Source organism: Dioscorea cayenensis, chromosome 16 (genome assembly GCF_009730915.1).
Source record: "Dioscorea cayenensis subsp. rotundata cultivar TDr96_F1 chromosome 16, TDr96_F1_v2_PseudoChromosome.rev07_lg8_w22 25.fasta, whole genome shotgun sequence".
NCBI lineage: Eukaryota > Viridiplantae > Streptophyta > Magnoliopsida > Dioscoreales > Dioscoreaceae > Dioscorea > Dioscorea cayenensis.
The window spans coordinates 8119498-8135715 of NC_052486.1; the positions used below are offsets into that span (position 1 = coordinate 8119498).

The window sequence follows — 16218 nt, forward strand, 5'->3', positions numbered from 1 at the left end:
ACTTGTCTTATCAAGACATTTCTTGGATGTCTCCTGCAACCCGACAACTGGACTCACCATCGCCGACACATCAAAATGACGAGCTTTATCCTGTATACTTGGCTAGTAAAGACAAATGTGGGTTGAAAGAAAATCAAAAGCTTTCTTAATTTAATCGCGAAAGGGTAACACACACCTTCCCACTGTCCTCGGTTTCGGGCTATTGCGTGAAGCTTTGTCTCTGGCGCACTAGGAGCAGAAGTCTATAGTTTAGTGGAAATATGCCCCAGATTAATATCTAGATCGTGATCGAGACTTAGACTACCTCCCTTGGAAAAGAAGATCCTTCAACCTTCCCCACAGCCAGGGATTCTGATTAAGCCGATTCTTCGGCATTTTTCATACTAGGATTTGGGATTGAAAAAAACCTCCCCTGATCAAGTAAATAGGCTTGCCCGACCTTGTTCTTCGTTATCACTCCCTCCTAATAGATTAGATAGGGCAAAAAGGGCTCTTTTTTACCCTACCCCGAAATCTAATTTTAAAATTCCTTTGCTTGGAACATTAGCATGGCAAATAATATGAATCATTCCAATGTGTTTCTCTTCTAGCTCCAGCATACCTTTCATCTAAAAAATTTTCTTCTATCTTTTTGCCTACTTCCTTGGGTTGGCAAATAAACACCGTAGAGTCGAGAGTGCTCCAAGATTTCAGTTTGTTGCGCCAGGAGCCTCCTTCTTAAAGAGAAAAAAAACCCTCCCTACGGAGAGGTCCCCACCTGAACCAACCTTTTTCCGAGCCTAAATCTTGCGAAGAGAGGAAGTGAAGAGGAGTGCAGTCGACCCGGAGGGATCAAACAGAATCCGTCATTTGAGTCTAATTGAGTCCATAAGAATATATATATATCAGGCTTCCCAGCCGTACTATCCAGTATACGGTATGGAGCGGAAGGTACCCCAAGATATAAGGAAGTCTATATACGGACTGAAACAAGCTTCCCGTCAGTGGTACCTAAAATTCCATGAGGTGAGAATGACCTTTGGGTTTAAGGAAAACAGTGTTGATCAGTGTATATACCTCAAGGTCAGTGGGAGCAAGTTTCTCTTTCTAGTCCTATATGTATGTTGACGACATACTGCTTGCTAGCAGTGATCTGGGGGCTGTTGCACGATACGAAGGCATTCCTCATAAGGAACTTTGAGATGAAGGATATGGGTTAAGCCTCATATGTCATTGGCATTGAGATTCACAGAGACATCTCCAGAGGTATCCTCGGACTATATCAAAAGGCCTAAATCCCTAAAGTCTTAGAGAGGTATGGTATACAGCACAGCAAACCCAGTGTGGCACCTGTACAGAAGGGAGACAGGCTCAGTGCTTCGCAGTGCCCGAGGAGCGATATAGAGAAGGATCAGATTGAGGGCATTCCATATGCTTCTGCTGTTGGAAGCTTGATGTACGCCCAGACGTGTACACGGCCGGACATTGCCTATGCTGTGGGTTTACTAGGTAGATACAAAAGTAACCCAGGCATGGAGCATTGGAAAGCAGTCATGAGATATCTTCAGGGGACCAGAGACTACATGATCACATAACGGCGATCCGATATACTGGAGATCGTCGGATATTCGGACTCCGATTACGCTGGGTGCCCGGACACCAGGAAATCGACATCAGGATACGTCTTCCTGCTTGCCGGCGGCGCCATTTCGTGAGTCTGGGTCAATCTTGATCCCATTCTCGGATCACACGGGGCGGGGAAAGAACATGTTTTGTTTCGGCGAGAGGACCTATTATAGTTTTAAAAGCCAGGTCTATAGTATAGATGCTTGGCTTGCTTCCCCGACTATAGCCCTACAACTATGAAAAAGGCGAGCAGCCCTTAAACAAAAAAAGGCCAAATGAGGGGCTGTTATACTTTATACTATACAAAAAGCCCTAAACTGAAGTAGGTAGTCCCGAAAGCCTCACAAGATAAAAACCCGCTCGACTCGTGCTTCTTTCAAGGGAAGCACTAGGGGAAGAGTCTTTCAATGCCTTAGTTCTTCCCTAAACTGGTGGTTCGCTGACCAGCTGTGAGACTTTTTCTGTAGCAGAAACTGGCAATCATGGACAATGGTCCTGAGGGTCCATGGGGGAGTCGCCTTCTGGAGGAGCATCTGGATTGTAATCTTAGAGTCCCCGCACCTGCCTCAATTGTATGAAAAAACAGATTAGAATCCCGGGCCAAAACCTCTGCTCGGTTGTTGGTAGACTGGGTGATTGGGATCGAATAGCAAGCAAGTACCCAGCCATCATGGTGTCTTATAATAATAAGACCTCCGGCCCCCGCAGGTCCCATTGAGAGGCAGAGCCATCCAAATTTAGCTTGACTCTACCCTGGTCTGGGGGAGCCCATCGAGCATTGGTTCGAGTCCAGCTCGTGACAGGGCCTTGGTCATCTCGATTGGAATAAGAGCAGCCGTCTCGTACAAAGGGAAGCAGAGACCACGAACAGACCCCCTTTTTTTCTCAAGCAATGGCAACAGATACAGAGAAAGCAAGTCCAGAAGCAGGAGGCAATCAACAGTACGACAAGAAATGGTAGAGCTCCAAAGAGATGTGAGTCAGATCAGAGTACGGAACCGAGTGAGGGACAGACAGCTGAAAAAAAACGCTCTAGAGCGCGGAGCTTCAAGATGTGCGCGCTAGCCTTTCGCCGCTTTAGTTGAACCATTGCGCTTGCTTCTCTTATTTTTTTATCCAGTTTTTTTCTAAGCGAAATCCTTCTTCTTCATGCTGACGACTCTGATTGCTCAGTCGGATAGATTGGATCGGGCACAAAACTCCAATCAATGAATGCTGCTTGCTGACTCGTTCTCCCTCTCTTCCCGAAGCTATCCTTAAACAACAGCGAGATCCTTTGGTCCTCCACCATACACAGAAGGGAGGAAAGAAGAACGCAACCCAGAAAAGCTTTTCGTTTTAGCAGGTGACTGAAGATCCGTGTGGCGACCGAGTCTGTTATCATCGTCTTTGATCCCAGGAACAGAAAGAGTGACCATTCCTTTTGTCGAATCTCAAGAGCAATCTCATTTCGAGAATGAGGAGCAGTCACGATGGAGTAGCCTGTCATGTTTCGAGGTCTCACCTGTGTTGACCACGAAGACGCGGAAACTTTCTCCGAAATCTATGGCTTTCTGTATTGGACGATCTATGACTGGTCCTTCACTCCATTAAAAAAAGAAAAAAAGCCGATTAGGTTGCCACTTGAGAGCTTGCTCTTTCTGGCCTCGAGCTGTCTTGACTTACGTGGCAAGCAAGGGTTGAGAGCCTAGCTTTCAACTCAGACTAGCTTTACCAAGTGCACAACAAGGATAGCGGCCCCCAACAGAGATAAGAGATATTGGTTTGGTGGACAGAGCCTAGGTCGCCAAGCCTAAGCCCCCATGAAAGAGTGCATAATAGCTCACTGATCGAGCGCTCTTGCGCCGAAGATGAACAGGGGCTAAGCGATCTGCCGAAGCTGTGGGATGTCAAAATGCATCGGTAGGGGAGCGTTCCGCCTTAGAGGAAGCACCCGCGCAAGCAGGTAGTGGACGAAGCGGAAGCGAGAATGTCGGCTTGAGTAAAGGCAAACATTGGTGAGAATCAATGCCCCGAAAAACCCTAAGGTAAGGGTTCCTCCGCAAGGTTCGTCCACGGGGGGTGAGTCAGGGCCTAAGATCAGGCCGAAAGGCGTAGTCGATGGACAACAGGTGAATATTCCTGTACTACCCCTTGTTGGTCCCGAGGGACGGAGGAGGCTAGGTTAGCCGAAAGATGGTTTTTCGGTTCAAGGACGCAAGGTGACCTTGCTTTTTTCAGGGGGTAGAGGAAATGCCTCGAGCCAATGTCGCGCGTAGGCGCTGAAGTCGCTCGAACGACCTTCAACAATGAGATTTGGAAATCCAATTCTTTCTCCACCGCTTCCTGACGAATGATTGATAGGAAGGGATTGCCTGGGCTTCCCTGCATCCGATCGACTCATACCTCCCAGCCCTGTCTCCAGGATCTCATTCAATAGATCCAACCAATTTCTAGGGTAGATAGAGGAGTTCGTCCCCTGCTTCTTCCTTTGCTCCACAGGCACCAAAGATCAAGAATTCGAGAAAGAAAGATTGTAAGGTGGGTTTAACAGCTTCGAAGGAAAGGTGAACAGCCCCAGTCGGTCATAAAGGAAGGCAGCGCGGAAGCTACCGCTTAACGAAGGCCGACCACTACAGCTCCGCTGTTCTCTTTCGCCCTAGCGGTGCATCGGGCCTACTTTCTATCTATGCACCTCTTATTCAGGAAGGTTAACTTACCCTTTCTTTTTTCGAGCGCGGAGCCCGCCAGTCCACTCCCAAGCCCAGATCTCCGTCTTCTCTTTCGTGGTCTGAACCTAAATGAAATCCAACCCCTACTGAGACAAAAGGCAGGCCGCCTGTCGGGCTCTTTCCTCAAACTTGCAGCTTCGATTCGAGTGGCATCCAAAGGTTAGGTCATCCGCGTACCGTGCATATCGGCGATTGGTCCCAATTCGGTTCGTAATCCATTTGTTTAGGTATATGTTCGCTAGAAGAGGAGATAGGTTCCATCTCTTTTCGTGCATTTTTTTGTATTCGCGGACTTTTCCAAGGCCAGGCTTCGCATCAATGACGGAATCGGTCATCGGCAACTATTCTGAGTCTTTCCGTCATCTTATCCCGCCTGAGAAAGTCCAAGCATTTCCTCACGCACAGGCCTATGGCCTTAAGCAAACCCTTCATCAAAGTCTGAAAATTTCTTGTTCTAGTTTCGTTAGCTGAACTTACTTTGACGGTTGGTTTGGTTGAGTCCTGGGAAGAAAACCTTGCCTATTTGACTACCAGTCAATGAATGATTGATTGATTAGCAAAGCAACGAAAAATGAGTTTTGAGGACAGTCAGGTGTACGTACTTTGTTAAGTTAACGGTCGAGATTTATATTCATTTTGTATTAGCTGACTGAACAGAACATCAAGGTGACAGGATTCGAACCTATGGCCCTCTGTACCCCAAAACAGATGCGCTGACCAGACTGCGCTACACCTCGTCTCCCCGGAACATATAGATCCACCCGATCTATAAACACTCGAACCGAACTCGCCCACCCCGCTTTGGGCACAGGGGACGCGAGAACCACCGCTTTTTTTGGAAATCTGCCGATCAGCCTCTTTCACTTGAATTTCTTCCTTCATCCGGCTCGCTCTCGGCTACGTGTCCTTTGGACCAAAAGCCCGCTCAGAAGTGGATTCGAACCACTGACACAAGGATTTTCAGTCCTTTGCTCTAACCTGCTGAGCTACCTGAACCACTTTCATCGCCTCCGACCCGAAAACGGAGTTCTGGAAGCATGTGTTAAGCATATGTTTCTTATCCGAAATCTCCTACTCGAATTGGGCTTTGTGATACAAGCTGAGCGACTCAGTAGTCCGTGCTACTGAGCCTTCAGCTTTTCTTATATATGATACCACTTCTTGCAGTTCTGGTAGTCTCTTTCTTCGGTAAGGTAGTCTAGTCTGTCTACCCGCTAGTGTAGTCAAGCAAGTCGGTAAGCCGCTTAGGCTTAGTCAAGTAAGTCAGCCAGTCTCTTCGCTTTGGTAAGTGAGGTAGTCTTTACTGTTAATCCGGTAAGTGGTACGCGATCGATCTCTTCTTCTTCTTCAAAGACATGCCGCTCTTGAGATCAGTTCCATTCTTGCTCCGGATTAGTCATGAGGGTCAACACACCCTTACATAAGAAAGAGATCCGGCAGTCTCAGAGGACTAATACCAAAAAATTTGGTGACATCAATCCAATTCTCATATCAGAAAGAAAGACTTATGACATGGCCAACGAAGCAAGAGTTTGATATCGTTCAGAGATCTCTCAATTCCTTTCCTTTCCACGGAGAAAAAAGCAAGAAGTAGACAAGAAAAAAATAAAAAGATTCGAAGATAAGAAAAAAATTTAAATTCATTTCTACCCGGAAAACAAAAAAAGGACTCCCCAATCGGCCGCTCTGTCATGGTCTGATTTTTTTGTTTCATCAATACTCGATCTATCTACTTATCGTATTTTTTTGCCCCTGCTCAGTAGTTCCGTAGCAGGTCTCTCTCTTATATATTAATAATGTCTGAAGTCCTCCTTAAAAAAAGAACTTTTCAGTGCCCCTTTGTCCAGAGGGAGGGATCTATTCCCGAATGGCTGACTCACCGATAAAAGCTGGCAGGGGGCATTTTCCTCTGGGAGGGATGAAAGAAGCAGAGATATTAGACTCAGCCCGAGCTTGACTAAGACCAATAAAGTTTAAGTTAAGGCGAGTTTACAGGTTTCATACCTGCATTCGAGAAAAGCAGAGCCAATCGGGAAAGATGGGAACTCCATAATTATTCTTGTATCTATTCCCCAGTCCAGCTGCTGATTGGATGCTTTTCTGAATGCTCTCCCTTTACAGGTGCATTACTCCTCGGATGAGGAGCCACCAAAGGAGGATCCCTCCCAATGGGTTTTGAGCCTGGCAAAGAATACAAGATGCTCGAGCATCTTTAGAAAATCACTGCTCCTCGAGCTGATCATGAAATAAAAAACCCGCTCTCTTCGAGGTTCTTAAGAGTGCCATGGTGGCCGATGATCTGGCACCTGAAACTCTAGCAGTCATTGTTTTCAGCGGCATTTTTCCTCGCCGATTGTCACCTTCTCGGATGCAGACCTGCCAACAACTTAAATATTTGGTTTTCTTATATATAAGATTAAGATGAATAGCAAAAAAACAAGAGATTCGATTCGAGCTAGGGCCAATCATCTTGAGCCCCTCTTTTCCAACATCGTTTCCGGAAGAGAGGAGTGGTTCCCCGGCATGTTCAGAAGAAAAAAAAGATCCGCCAGGCCATGCCAACCATGCCCGAGAAAACGGAACCATCAGCCATGAAGAATTTCTTATTCTCGACCGCTTTTTATCCCCGAGAAGGGGATGGACTTACTAAAGTCAAAAAGAAACTCGGGAAAAGATCCTTTGCCGGCATTCCGAATGGATTGACGACCAAATACCATCAAGGGAACCTACCTTGGTGTCATTTCATCCATCCCCTCGTTGTTCCCCGAGGACAAGCAGACTCGATTATTAGTGCCCACGGATCAACCCACGGGACTTGACTTCTCTCCATGCCAAGATAGACTTGAAATGGATATGAAGCGACTAGTACTGATGCTGGCGCATTTACTGGTTCGACTGAAAGAAAGAAGAGGAAAGAATCGCCCTAAGCTTGATCGGAACTCCTCGTCTATGCCAATTCGACCTGTATGAAGTCGTGAATGAAGGTGACATCTCACTCTGCTTACTCGACTAATTACTAGTTCTCTGTGTTTGCTTGGTGACTGAGCTTCTTAGTTTGAACTAGCACCTCGACTTTCTCACTAAGAAGGCTATTCAGTGGTGGTGAAGACATTCTTCATCTTTTTTAGACAGTTTATTTTTTTCTTTTTGAGTGCAACACTCTTTCTGTTAACCTGTTGTGAGTTCCATACTTTGATCTGTTTGGCATCTCTGTTGTCGACTCTGGCTCAGTGCTGAAGTTGGACATGAATCCAAGCAGTTATGTCGAATCAATCATCACAGTCGAAGTAGTTGGACTTTTCCAAATCCCTAATAAGAGGTTCATAGTCAATGTTCTAGACGCAAAGCTCACTGGCGAAAACCCTTGTCGATACCGACTGAGACGGAGGAGCAGCAATGCAAGACATAGTGTTGATCTTGTTCCATAGCCTCCCTCCCTTCATGCTCTTCCTACCTAAGATAACGAAGAAGGAAAGGTGAGCGAAATCTCTTGTTTGACCGAAGGAGGGAGGTATGGACTGGACCTATACCATGGAAGAGTTCAGTGAACCTGAGTGCCGTCTGAGATCAATCAACCAGAGCGCTCAAACCTTCGGGAGGTTGAGATTGGCCTAACTTATCTCTCCTTCTAAAGTGCAAAACTATGCAAAGAGGCGCTTGGACTTATGTTATGTTACGCGTGCAAAAGGATAACTTTCTTTCTTTATGTCATTGTGAGATCTTTCATCCTCCAACTCAAGGTAGTAGGGCTTGGAACTCGGGATCACGTAGCCTCATCTCCGACTTGATTTTTATCTCCTTATAATGAGACATAGAACCGAAACACAGAGCTTTCGAAAAGATAGGCATGTCTCGAGGTTCACATCATCTCCAAGTTCGACAGTCTTAAAATAGGCCGCCTACCAACTCGTCAAGCCTATCTCCCGATGCCGATACGAAAGAAAAGTTAAGGCAAATCATAGTTTTTTTGACCTTACCACAGTCTCGCAGCGAAAACTACTATTTGATCCTGCCTAGATCTCGTAGACGGTCAGAGTGCTTGACCTATAGACCACCGACCTGACCATCTACCTAGTTTGCTCACTACACTCGTCGAAGAAAGCCTTTTGTGATCGCCACCCACTGATTAGTGATAGGCCCCTAATGATGATCGCTTTCAAAACAGCGTGAGGTCTACCACGTTGGGAATGCAGCCGGTCGCACCCAACGGTCTTCAAACGTGAGAGGTCCTGCAAAAGAGATTCGGATCAGTGGCCTGCGTAGTAAAATCTGCCCTAAATATTTCAAAAGAAATGATCCCTCGCAAATCTCCAGCCTTAGAAGCAGTTCTCTCCCTCACCTCCATCATTAAAAAAAATTGTTGGAAACTCTAGCTCAAACTTCCCCAACTCCCCCTTCCCATCAAAACCGGGTCGAGAAGCCCGACGAGTAGCTGGAATTCCCATCCATTGCCGTCTACGCCGGCTGGTAACGACGAAGAGCTCTTTCTCATCGATTGATTCTACGCGAGGTAGGGGAAGATTCCTTTCTTGTCCCATTCACTGATTCATCTTCGAATCTTGCATCCCATTGCCTACCCGAACTTTGAAGCCAGCTGGAATGGAACGGTGGTGCAAGATCCGCAAGTGCACGGAGTCGTCAAGTAATACCTCTCGTGCGAGCACGAGAGGATCGTATTCCCTGGGCCCAAGGAGCTACTATTACTTCCCTTTCGTCTATTTCCTAGCCTAACACTCCAAAAGATGAATAGTAATTATAAAAATAGAAAGAATTAACTACAATGAAATCCAGTGTACTACTACACACAATATGAACTCAAGGGAGAATCAAACAATGAAGGAAGTGATTTGGACAACGAATCCCCCTAGGATTGTCATTAGATCCTGAATTTAGGATGAAATGCGAGATGGTAGTTGGGCCAAGAGAATCCTAAATTAGCTCAACCCGATGGTCACGGCAATTGAACCCTAGTCCCATACAAGTATTGGGTCAGAATTGCTTCCGCCCAAATCCTCGTATGATTGCATTACACTCAGGGAAATCTCTAATCAGGGTCGATACTCAAACTAGGTCCAACCCTAATTGCTGGAAGGGTACAAAATACCCGATGGTCACGGTGTATCTGTACATGGATCCCTTCCAAGCCAAGTGCGTCTAGTACAAGGGCGATGGTCACGCAACCAAGTACAACCTAGAAGTTGAAATACAAAGTTCTCATGCAAATCAACACATCAAATTACACAAGGCTTGAACCACAAACTACAAGATTCCATAAAAGAAATACAACATCTAACAAAGCATCAATAAAGATGATCATCCAAATTACAAACAATCAACCCTAGAGTTCATCATATCCAAATCACAAATTAGTTAGTGCCTCATGATAGAGGACCACTCATACAAGTCCAAGGAACAAATAAACAAGAAAAGAAGTAAGAACTACTCCCTTTAGCTTTAGATCCCTGGGATGGTGAAGATCTTGAAGATTTGAAGAGATCTCACCTCAAATTATGCCTTGGATGCCTAGGATCTTCTCCCAATCTTCTCCTCCAAAGCTTGCCTCCCTCTTGGTGAAGTCTTGCGTAGTAGATCGCCGGCGGGAAGAGTGGGGCGGCGGCCTAAGAGGCCCTAAGAGAAAACTGCCCCTCCAAAAGCTCTCCCCTTTTGCCCTACAAAATCAGTCTCCTTTTATATCCCGTCAGGTCCATACAGGCTCCATGCGGGCGCATGGAGCCCGTGAAGCTCACTGGCGTTTCGGGCAAGAAAATGCGCCGGTGCTACAGTACTCAACTACAGTGTTCTTACTACAGTACCGAGGGTTGTGAAATTCCAGCAAACCTCACGGGCACCCATGCGGGCGCATGGAGTCCGTGAAGCTCACAGCCGAATACCCGCAGCATGAATAGTGACCCCCACTACAGTAACACTACAGTGCTGGAACTCCAATAATGCTGTTTTTGGTGTCGAATTCATCCAATTTGTATTTTTGAGCTTCGTTCGGCTCTTTTAAGATCTGCAACACCGAAATAACCAAATTACACTTAAAGCGGGCATCAATTCATTAAAATATACACAAAGTAATACAAGATTAATACATATAAAATACGTACATTTAGGCGTTTATCAAATGGTAAGAATGTCATATTGCTCTTTGACAAGATCCCCTTGCGTATATCCCGCAAGTGCACGGGTTTGTCGAAGTAATAATCCCGGGTGAGCGGGGTCGAATCCACAGGAAGTAGGGAAGTAAAGACACTTAATTCGATTCTTAGCTATGTGGAGTATCAACAATGATAAGTGTGATAATGATTCAATTCTCAACAATTAAAAAGCAACAAGTAAGAGAGCGAAAGTAAGGAGGAGGCAAGGCAATCGATAAAGATGCGGTACTCGGATGATGCTTCACCTAGGAAAATTGTTTCAAATGCAAGAACTCTCTATTATGCTTCCTAATCAATGCAATGGCGAGTCGTGGAAATCCTTACATACATAGTCCCAAATCTAAGCTCAACTATGCCTAACTCTATTCATGTCCTGGAGGAGAGATTAAATAACCTCTCAACCTCGCACTCGAATAAAGTTGCAATAAGCTCTAGGGATTCCAAGTGATAAATCGCTTCCTAATTATAGACCTAACTCTTTGGTCTAGGCGGAAGGTCCCTAGCCACAATTAAGCCTTAGATACTAAGATCACCTCAACGCTTCACTCCATCGCACGCGCAACTAGGCCCCAGCGGAGGTTCATCCCTTAGACCATTCACTCTATTATGGCCGCAAAGAACTCAAGGAACGGAGGTAGAATTTATCACGTCAGAGGGGAAAGGGGACGCTCCCGTACCTCTCGACTCACCCTCTCAACCCTCTCCAACCTAGCTTTGTCTAATGCTCGTGCTGTGTCACTCACTCACAAGGTTACCAACAAGAACTCTCAACCCTAGTGTCACTCTAGGGGAAATGTTCATACAATCAAGCATTCAAGGTTGGAACTCACAATAAACATCAATTTATTGAAAGCATAATAAATAAGTTCAATGAAATGAATACATCTAGGGTTCACAATCACCCAAGTACCCACTAGGGCTTTAGCTCTCCATGGAGCTAAGTACAATCAAAGAAATCGAATGTAAAAGCAATAAATCCATAAAGAAACCCCCTCGTTGGTCGTGTCGATGGTCTAGTGGAGAGTCCTCTACTCGTCGTCCAAGGATTCCCTCGTTCGGTATAGGATACGCCTCGACGGAAGCTCCCCTACCAACCTTCTTCCTAAGAAATGACGATGTCAGAGTCATAGAACCTCTCCAAAACCCTAGCCAATACTCCTCAAAACCCTAGCCGAAGCCCTCTCTCAAGTTGGGGAAAAGATGGAAAAAAGAATACAAAAATCGGGGCTGAATCGGCTTTAAATAGGGCTGGAATCGGTCGACTACACGGCCGTGGATGCTTCACGCACCCGTGGGGAATTTCCACACGGGCGTGGATAATTTCCACACACCCGTGTCGATCCTCTGAACTCCTATTTTCTCGGCCGGCTGTGAACAGTATTGCTACAGTAATATGTGCATTGCTCTGCTACAGTCTTCGACCTGAATAACTTCCCAATTCCATACTTTCATCGGGGTCACGCAAACGAGCACACGTTCACGTCTTGAATCACTTGCTTCTTCAATGATATACATGTTGGTGGAGCTCTCGTTCTTAAATGCATAGGTCAGAATGCTAGAGTGTGACTGCCTTTGTGCCCCTCCAAATGGATGTGCTCACTCGAATGCGAGGAGGTTGGCATACACTCTAGCATCTCACACCTGCCCTATGTCTTCGCGTTTGAACTTTAGCAAGATCTCCTCCTAAATAAGTGCATTATGATCCACATTGGCCTATTTCCTTCATACTAGGCCTCACAGCCCTACGTGCGTAAATGTAACATAAAAACACATATATTAATGTAAAAACCTGAGAAAAGTAATGCTCAACATAAGGAATGAACGCTTCGCATTCATATCGCACAAGCACTTATCACTCTTACTCCTCCATCATCGCACCAGTAGAAGGAATAAGGGTGACAGAACCTAAAAAAATATGGAGATTAGGCGAGTAACTTCTTCCCGTTGTGGGTGCTTAATCAATCGGGTAGTTGGAATTGCCATTTCGTTATTGAGTCAACCCGACCGAAAGAAAGACCTAGTATCCAATCGATGATCTTTCAGTTCGAGGGACTTTAGATCTTCTTTCTATGGCAGCAGCAGCATCAGTCCCTCTGCTTGTATCATCTTCTGGGGCGGGGACTGGGTACCACAGAGGTTGCATGAACAAGGACAGGGGTGGGCAGACTGAGCAGTATTTTATCGAGTATAAAAAAGTTGTTGTGTCTTCAGGCGGCGGATTCTCTTTCTGCTTTCTATCACCAGCCTCTTTCTTCCTCCCTTTCTTCACCCATGTATTTTTAGGAGGGCTCAGGTGGCAGGAAGGTCAGAGCAACAAGTTTTGGGCATTGATCTTTGTCATGACCAAACGAGTTACACCCTGGACAAGAGTCATGCCTCCACTCGTATTGGATGGCCTGTTGGTAAAAATTCCCATTGACATAAACGTCAACAACCTCCGGGCAAGGCCCATCCACACCAATCTCAACGCAAACTCTTGCATACGTCAGTCTCGACCTCGACACCGTGAGCTCGTTCATATACAACGGTTTGCTGACGGAACTCGCTATAATTCCGATGATCGTCAGAGTCCACCAGTTGAGCCTCAGGTTGGGTAGAATAATCCAAACTAGGACCGAGCTTAAAAGGTCCTTAACAAGTGGGAAACCCGAGGACCATTGACGAAGAAGAAGAGGGCGATCATTAAAGTGATAATCGCACACGTCTCAAAATTGGAAGGTCGTCAAGAGAAAAAATTCGCAAAGAGCCTACTGGTTTACAACTTTTCTCCACAAACATAGGCTTTTTCATGAATATAGTATGGGCGTTTGCCCAAGCAGTACCCAATTAGGCTTTGAATAGATGAATATCGCTCGTCATCCATCATATGGAATGACGGGTCCTAAGAATAGAATTAGAGCAAACACTCTATCGCTATCCTTCTCGATCGGGAAGCAGTTGAGCGTGATGAGCCGCCTCTGAGCTATCGCCCGGTTCAACCAACTATTCGTCCTGTTACCTCTGTCCCTCTATCATTCTCCTCTACTTACTCTTTCTATTTATCTAATCTTACTTGAGTTGGAGTAGCAAGAAACCGGCTCCTTCAACTGGCACAACACAAGCAATAGGAAAGAAAGCATGCACAAAAGGAAAGAGCCAGGCTAGAAAGCAAAGATAGCTATACTACTACAGCCACAACACTTGAAGCCACCGCCATACAAAGCGTACAGAAAGTTAGCTAGCTACTAGAGCTAGAAGTCAGAGGGGGTACTAAACTTTCTTTGGGTCTTTCCGTCAAAGAACGTCTCGCTCCTATTTTATCAAGTATCGCTGTAAAGCACTCGCTTCACGCTATAGACTTGTAAGGCCCCTCCGGTCCGAACTTCCCGAGTGGACCGGGGAAGAAGTTCTTTAGTTTAGGTCTCCTTCCTGGAATCGGCGTTCTAACACCTTCTTCTCGTAGAATCCGGAAATCCGGCGTTGATATGCTTGGGCGTGATGCGCCGCTTTCAATCTCCTCTCGTCTAGCAGCTCTAGTTGGGCTAGACGCTCTTTACCTAAAAAAATCTTATGGAAACTGCCCCTCTTTGCTCTCATTCCTTTCATTTTTTTATTCTCGAGCTTCTTCTTTCTTTCCACAAGCTTTCCCTACTGACGTAACTAAATTGGCTGGCAAAATCATGAGCGAGCTTGGCTTGCCTGGGAGTCGAAAAACGAGGATCCCTCTCTTTCTGCTCTAGTGGAAGTCTTTCTGATGTCTGTCGTAAACCCCATATTTTATTCCTCCCCAGTCTCGACTGAGTCTACTCCTGTTTACATTTTTCTTGTAGGAGACATTAAGACGAATCAGACAACAGACGATTGGGTCGGTCGGTCCATTGCCTCTTATTGAGGGAGCGGATCAGCAAGAAAATTCAGTATATTTTCTTTATATATTATTACAGGGCAAGATGAGGATTTCTCTGATGACAATGTAGGAGATGAAGATCAACGTGCTGTGCTCATCGAGAACAAAGCCTTTACTGGATGTGGCAGCAGAAGGAGAGAGTGGAAGCTTATCTTCGACTATTGGGAGAGAAGTGTTTTTTCTTTATTGGTCATTGTGCTGGTCTATGCTCTCGAAGTTCATGTCAGTGGCTTTCTCTGGTATGAATCAATCCATGCGAGTAGTGCTTCCAAGCGGTGTTCTAGATAGAGTTCCTTCCTGAATCCAATATCTCAGATCTAGGTTTCGGCTTGAAGCTTGGAAGGGCAAGAAGATCGGAGAGCTCCAACCAAAGAGTAAAGGAGGAGTCTAAACTTGACTTTAAGAATTTCGAGTCTGATTGGATAAGAGGATTAATTCAATAGAACTCCAACTAAACCCCTTTTTCTTTTTTTTCCTAATTCGACCTGGAGCCTATGAGAATGCTGAACTCTTCCTTGCGTTTTTTTTTCCAGGCGGCCTCGAAGAGGGCGGCTTTGCTCATGCAGGAAGGGCGGGAGAGGGAGCTCCAACCTCCGCGCCTAGCCGCAACCTAAGCGCTGGTTCTATCCCGGCCAAGCAAAGCCGGGGAACCCCAGTGGGAAGAGGGAAAGAAAGATCAGGGGAAGAAGCGGGGTAGAGGAATTGGTCGACTCATCAGGCTCATGACCTAAAGACTGCAGGTTCAAATCCTATCCTTGCCTAATCACGTCAGATGCTGGGGGAGGTTCATTCTGTCTAATCTTGAATTACTCTGGGCTCCAGCAATGTCTTCCGGGCTCAGCTACTCCTATTAAGCAGGCAACAGGCTATACGTGGTCTCTTGATCATAGTCCGACCTGCTCTTGCCTGTCGGCTTCTAACCTGGTCCCGGCCGGAATTCATCTAGAGTCTTCTGGATGAGGCTAGCGAAAGGTGGCTTAGTCATGCCAAAATTCCTTATCTCAGGGGATATAGTCATTGGCTAGTATAGAGGGTGAGGGTATATCTTTCATCCCTACCTTCATAGCAGCTATATTCCGTGATATGCTGTTTTTTTCTGTGCTGCTTGGTACACCTCGGGGATGAACGGGTCACACTCTCTTAACCTCTCAGGATAGTCAAGCGTTGTGTCTGAAATTTCATTAAGAGGCTCTCATAGCTTGATCTGTAAAAAGAACCCATTCTTCTCCTCCTTCTGATCTGTCGGTTTAGCGTTTCCAGGTAACGTCTTCTGTCCTCGAGGTCGACTCATTGCTTCCTTTTCTTTTCAACAGGAAGACGTCTGCCCACTTTGGTCAATAGACTCTCTTGGCGACCCAACAAGCGACGGCGGAAAAAGCCGTTGCGCTCCCGCTTTAGTTTTTTTCAGCTGGCACAGGGGCTCGAGAAAGAGAAGGCTCAACTCGCTTAAACAGCCCATATAGCACTTGACAAAGAAAGAAAGCACTAACGCCAACCATGCTATTCTCTACGCTCAACTGATTTGAAAATCTCATATATTATAATAGATCACTGCCGAAAGGAAACAACGATCCGGGCTTTATCAAAAAAATAGTAAACAGGTACCAAACAAAACCGGCTGATGATCCATTATTAAGACTTACCAAGCTATTCAACCTGTTCTTGTGTTTACATCTTTATAAATGGACAAGTTATGTTATGTTATTTTTGCAGTTAACAGAAAAACTCACAATAACAAGTCATTACGGGAGACGCTCTCTTATTAACCCAGCGTATAGATTTCGGTTTCTCCCAAAGTTGGGCACATGTTCGACAAGGGTGTCTGTGTCCATGTCAGTGCTTTCAAACTATCTTT

The 16218-nt window shown here is 45.7% G+C and overlaps 2 non-coding genes across 2 annotated transcripts; both read right to left on the reverse strand.

Annotated features, from left to right (window-relative positions):
- Positions 1-4977: 4977 nt before the first annotated feature.
- TRNAP-UGG lies at positions 4978-5053 on the reverse strand. The gene has a single exon. It is a non-coding gene; the product is annotated as a tRNA-Pro (tRNA).
- Positions 5054-5238: 185 nt separating this feature from the next.
- TRNAF-GAA lies at positions 5239-5312 on the reverse strand. The gene has a single exon. It is a non-coding gene; the product is annotated as a tRNA-Phe (tRNA).
- Positions 5313-16218: the final 10906 nt, after the last annotated feature.